Source organism: Cupressus sempervirens, chromosome 5, assembly GCF_028749045.1.
Source record: "Cupressus sempervirens isolate cs-2001-9-10 chromosome 5, ASM2874904v1, whole genome shotgun sequence".
Lineage (NCBI taxonomy): Eukaryota > Viridiplantae > Streptophyta > Pinopsida > Cupressales > Cupressaceae > Cupressus > Cupressus sempervirens.
The window spans coordinates 812,647,504-812,653,910 of record NC_143122.1 but is presented as its reverse complement, the minus strand read 5'-3'; the positions used below and the strand labels follow the sequence as shown (position 1 = coordinate 812,653,910).

Sequence of the window (6,407 nt, the reverse complement as noted above, 5' to 3'; positions counted from 1 at the left end):
CAAGAGATGAATTGCACAATGGATTCCTACTGTTGACCTCGTATAAAATGACTGCCCAACAGGTTTCATCCCCACCCTAGTTTTACTTTCTATTGGAAAAGTTTTTGGGTCACCATATCTTGTGTCAAATTGTTATGAATGTTCATTTACTTTCATTCTTTCATGCATGCAATTAGATCAGAATATTTATGAAGGATTAATTAGTGAAATAAGATTAATTTTTATTGGTTTCTGATTCACCCCTCCCCTCTCAATAATCTTGCCTACCTCATATTTCCAACAACAGCTAGGTGGATAGGAATAAAGGTCTACTAGATGAATATTTTGGAGATCTTCAAAAGTTAGATTTCAAACTAGCTACTCCTAAGAGGAAGAGGAAGACTAAGTCAGTTAGTAGGTCATATGCACCACCAAAGGCTACTATTTCTTTTGTGGCTTTTCAAGCTCTGATCCTATCAGGGACTCTCATTCCCATAGCCATCAATTTATGACCTTTTAATATCATCCTCCTAGCTATGTCACATCAAGCACCACAATCATATTTTCCATGGGGAGCCACTATTGGTCCTTCATCTTTGGGAAATCAATTGCATGATATGCCTACTAGATTTCAAAAAATTCTTCCAAGGTTTTTCATGAATGGAAAAGTCACTATTGATCAACACATTAGTGCATTCTTTATAGCAAGTGAGGTTCTAGGGATTCAGTATGAAGATGTTCTAGTTTGCCTCTTCATGGAAACATTTACTGATACTACAGTGGAGTGGTTTCATCAACTATTAGTTGGATCAATCATTATTTGGGAAACTTTGATGCAAGCCTTTGAGAGAAGATTCAAGACTACTGAAGATGAATATTTTCTTCTCTCCCAATTAACTTAAATGAAGAAAGAGATCTATGAGCTAATGAGAGAATTAATTGCTTCCTTCAACAAGATGGTGAATTGTGTTCATTTCAATAAAAGACTACAAAGAAAATTAGATGACTTTCTTTATCAACACTCAACCTTCTGATGTAAGCTTTCAAATATGAAGAGTGAAAATTACTAATATAGAAACCACACAAACTTTAGCTATTGAAGTGGAGGATGACTTAGTTAGTTCAGGTAAATGGAGTCGTGATCTACAAAAAGGGAAAGGTCAACAAGATCCCATCACTACCACTAATCCTCCATATAAAAAAATGGCTAATGATGTGTTACAAATCAAGAAGAAGTTGCCCCAAAATCCTCCACCTCTATATAAATATATCCCAAGGAGGAATTACATGCCCTATCAATAGAACGAGAAATCTAAATGGCTACTCCCACCAACATAAAGGTTGACCATTGAACATCCTACATCATCCAATAATCAAGCCACTATGTGTGATTTCACCTGACAATAGATCATGATGATGCAAGTTGTCCTGAGATGGCCAAATTCATGTAAACACATTTGATGAGAGAGACAATTGAAGAATATGTGGCCCCTAAAGATACAATTGAATCAACCTTTGGAACTTCTTCAGTAAATTTTCTAGAGTATGAATCTGATGGGGAAAAGGTTGAAGATATTAATAATCATTCTTACAATGTGTCTACACCAAATTGGTGGCTATGACTAGAAGAGAAGTGGGGTAAAGAAGAAAAAGATAAAGCCATTAATGAAACTTCTAAGCATATATTGTCACGTAAGCACACTCTAGAAGAACCTTTGCAAATAAAGGAGATAGATAAGGCTAAGTCTTCCCCAATTGTTAAAGATTCTTTTGATTTCATTGATCATTGTAAGAGGACCAAAGTGAAAATTTTTCAGTTGGAATACTTGAAAGACAATCCACATCAATTAGACAGGTTGATTCAATGTGATAGAAAAGGAAAAGGCACACCTAGAATTACTATCAACCATGAAATGGGTGTTAGCCTGGAGGGATAAAATATAGAAGGTCTTATGACTGAGGAAGAGTCTTTTATCACAACTTCTTTATTGGATAAACCTAATCCATTCTATGCTTCCCTCTATATAGCCAATTGCAAGTTAAGAAATTGTATTATTGATTCTAGCGCATCTGATAATGTTATGCCTTCCAAGGTAGCTCATGCCCTAGTTCTCTCTCTAAATAAACCATTAGGAAGGGTGTATTCTATGGAAGCAAAAAAAGTTCCATTGATTGATCAATTCAAAGACACTCAAGTACCTCTTGTAGCACATCCAAAAAAGAAGTTAAAATTGAATATCTTGGTCGATGATATCCTAGCTAGTTATGGGATGCTATTGAGAAGAGGTTTTTGTAGATATCTCAGAGGTGAAATCAAGATAGAAATGTCTCATGCCCTCATCCCGATTAGAGATAAAAAGGTTAAACTCAATCCCAAGCCTAAAGGTAAATATGTAGTCTTGAAATCTGATGACATGAGGGCTGAAATATTATATGTTAATACTAGACATGGGACACATATGATGACATTTACTGAAGAAGATGTAATTGAACCTCTTAGGCCCAATATAACCAATGAGTTATGGTCAATGCAATTTGATGGAAGTTCTTCTTCTTTTGGTTTAGGTGTTGGAATAGTTTTGGTTTCTCCTAAAGGAGAAAAGTTCCCAAAAGCTTACATGTTGGCCTTTGAAACTACCAATAGTACTGCAGAGTATGAAGTTCTTCTCCTCAAACTCGAATATGCTAGAGAAAAAGGGATCAAACAACTCAAAGTTTTGGGAGATGTAGAACTATTCATCAATCAGGTATGAAAGTGATATCAAATGAGTAATACCATATTGAAGGCCTATAGAAATAGGGCATGGGATAAAATTGAGCACTTTGATGCTTTTTTTATATCAGTTATTCCTCATGAACAAAATTCCAAAGAATATTGTCTCACAGTCTTTGCCTCTCTCCTTATTCCTCACCATGAGTTTACTAGAGATATTTACACGGTGGAGATGATTCATAGGCCTAGTGTACTAGATAATGATCAACATTGGAAAGTCATTGATGATAATGGGAAAATCATTGCATTTCTTGAGGGATAGCCTCCATTTTATGCTTTAAATTTTGAAAGATCATATAATGCTAAAATAAAGAACCTCGATGAGAGATGAGGAGATAATCCTGAAATTATTCAGTTGTAAGATAATTTTATTCTAAGGGGATTAGTCACCCTTGAAAGTCTTTTTGACAAAGAAGATAAAAGGAAAAAGGAAGTTGAAGATGAAAAATCTTCTAATTCCTTGGGTCATGAGAACATAAACATTGGTTCTAAAGAAATTCCAAAGATGGTCCTACTAGGGAAAAAATTTACATTAGAAGAAATAAGGGAATTTGTGAATTTTTTAAAGGAATATGAATATGTTTTCCCTTGGGTGTATGTAGATTTTAAAGAATCCATGAATGGAAGATTCAAACTTCAGATTCCTTTGAAACCTAGTTTGAGTCCGTTCCAACAAAAACATAGACAATTCAACCCAAAGGTTGCAGATGCTATACTCAATGAAGTTAATAAAATGCTTAAAGGAAATATTATCTATCCTATCCATCATTTCACATGGGTAGCCAATATTGTTCTAATCAGGAAGAAGAATGCTGAGTTAAGGATATGTGTTGATTTCCAAAATGTGAATCAGGCATCACTTAAGGATAATTATGAACTCCCTATCATGGATCATATCTTGTAATTAGTATCTAGTTGTGAGCTCATGTCAATACTAGATGGCTTCTCCAGTTATAACTAGATCAGTGTTGTTTTAGAAGATCAACATAAAACTACCTTTACCACTCCATGGGGTACATTTTTCCACATCCGTATGCCCTTCGGTTTGATAAATGTCGGAACCACCTTTCAATGAGAAATGGATCATTCCTTTGCAAATATCAAGAACAAGATCATTATCATGTACCTTGATGAACTTACAATGTTTTCTCACTATAACATTTGGACCCAAATTGTTGTTGAAGGGGTGTTGGATGTTTGCTATCACAAATTGTGACGACAAGGGCATCTGTCACAACTATGATGGATAAAATTGTCGTAACTTGGAAGAAGGAATGGAAAAGAGTTAATGTTCATGATGTTGTAATTACAACAGTACCATGTTACAATTGTGACAATACGATGTCACAATTGCAATAGTATGTTGTCATGATTACGATGTCTTAAGCTTCCAGTCTACCATCACAATTGTGACATCCATATGACAGTTGTGTTGTGGAAGAGATGTTGATCTGTTGAAAATATCCATCATAATTGATATGGTGTTCTAATAGTTTTTCTATGCAAATGATGGCTAGCCATTGGAATTGTGATGGTTAGCCAATTTTAAAAAAAAAATGTTGCTTGTAATGCCTAGTTTTGCATTTTCTTGTTTAATGTTTGATTTTGCCAAATAATTTATTTTCTTCTATCATTTTAGATATGAGTTCAAAGGAGGCAAAGCTTGTGCTTAAGTCAATTCTCAAGAAGAGGAAAAAAAATGAAGAATGGGAGAACAAAAAGAAGTGGCAGTTGGAAGTTGCAAAAGTAAAAAATGTTACAAATTGCAAACTGATTTTTAAGAAGGCCGAGGAATATTTAAAGGAATATATAGAGAAAGTAATAATTGCTTGATTTGTGAGTGATGTATGACCATTTCATCTAGTGTTAAGTGTGTAGCTTAGTTTCTTTTTGACAAGTTTTATATCAATTTATGAGTCACCAAGGAGTATGTGGATCCTTTAATAATTGCTAGTTTTTTTTTATTGATGTGTCATCATGCCATCTAGGGTTGAGGAATGCACCTTAGTAAGTTTCTTGTGTACTTGGTGACAAAAATCAGGAATAGGAGGTTATCAAATTGAAGAGAGAGGCAAAAATGAAAGGAGGCTTTTATGTTGAGCCATAAGCTAAGCTATTGTTCATTATTCGTATCTGTGGGTAAGTAGCTAGTCTATAGTATTTATATACCTTGTACTTTCTTGGTCTTTATATAGTGATAGATTTGGTAGACTATTAGCTCTCTAGTCTATTTTTCATAAGAAAGAGAAAATGTTTTTTCCTAGATTTTATTATAATATATTTACATCTCTTCTATTTTAAATAAAGAGCACAAAATTATTAGTCTTCGTCAAATTCTAATATAAGTTTTTAAGTTATTTTTTTCATATATTGAGTTTCTTGTTTTTCTTATTCAGTATCAATGATATACATCTAAAGAAAAGAATAATTTTGTGACTTTTGCGTTTGAGGCAGTTTGGTCCTTTTTCAACTTGACCTATCTCTTTTGCACTTTTTGTTTCTAAAATAGTGGTTAGTGATCACTTTTGGATGTATATATAATATTCTAGTGATATTGACTTTCTATGGCACTTGATTTCAGATCATCAATGGTGTGCTTCTAAAAGTGAGCAAAGCAACAATGAACATGTCGCATCGAGTTGAACCATATGTAACCTTTGGGTATGTTCTTGGTCAGTTATAAGCATTATGTGGATCATTTTTTTCTTATTTCATAGTTTCTTCTGTTGAGTGTTATTTAATTCTCTTTCTTGATTCTTTCTAGATATCCAAATTTAAAAAGCATAAGAGAGCTGATTTACAAGAGAGGTTATGGAAAGATTGATAAGTAGTGGATTCCTTTGACTGACAACTCTATCATCAAAAAGGTACTTGTGTTCATGGTGCCTTTTTGTGTTAGTCGGTATGCTTTCCTAGTGCATATTATTTCTACCTTGTTGCTTGTGAATAGGTTTTAGGTAAATATGGCATAATTTGTATCGAAAATCTTAGCCACAAGATTGTTAAAGTTCGCCCCAACTTCACAAAAGTGAATAAATTTTTGGGACCATTTAAACTTAGTGATCCATCTAGTGGACTGAAGAAGAAATGGAACAACTATGATTAGACTGGTCAAGCCTCCCAAGATTTCCCTGGCGTCTATTTCAATATGGAATTTATTATGAGATTCTCATTTCTCTAGCATCTATGAAGGAGTCTTAGGTTTATCTAGGGGATCAAATCAAGGATTTGGCTACGTAGCAAAGAGTTGCATAGGATATAGTGTTAAAGTCCATTGGTATGATTCAATGAAAGCTAAAGGAAATGAAATGAAAGACTATGCCAATACATGTATGGTCAATTCTTTGGCTTCTATTTTTGGGCCAGTGTATGGAGCCTTTATATCTAACCATATGTTATAAGTTGGGGAATGTGGTTCATGCCTAGCATGCAAGGGATGCATTTACATATGCAATTTTATCAACTTGGAAAACTGTATTTGATCCTTCTAGCTGGGAACAACCGATTGTTTATTTTATTCTACCTAATATAATGACAATTACACAAGAATTTGTAATCAACCCAACTAATCAACAACTAGACCAATTTAACTGGTTATGGCTTGGGCAACTGCTATTCCCATTTATCATATAGTTGCAATGTTGGATGCAATATT

At 34.0% G+C, this 6,407-nt stretch overlaps 1 pseudogene; it reads left to right on the top strand.

Annotated features, from left to right (window-relative positions):
• Positions 1-4,393: 4,393 nt before the first annotated feature.
• LOC149558376 (large ribosomal subunit protein uL30y-like) lies at positions 4,394-5,858 on the top strand (annotated as a pseudogene).
• Positions 5,859-6,407: the final 549 nt, after the last annotated feature.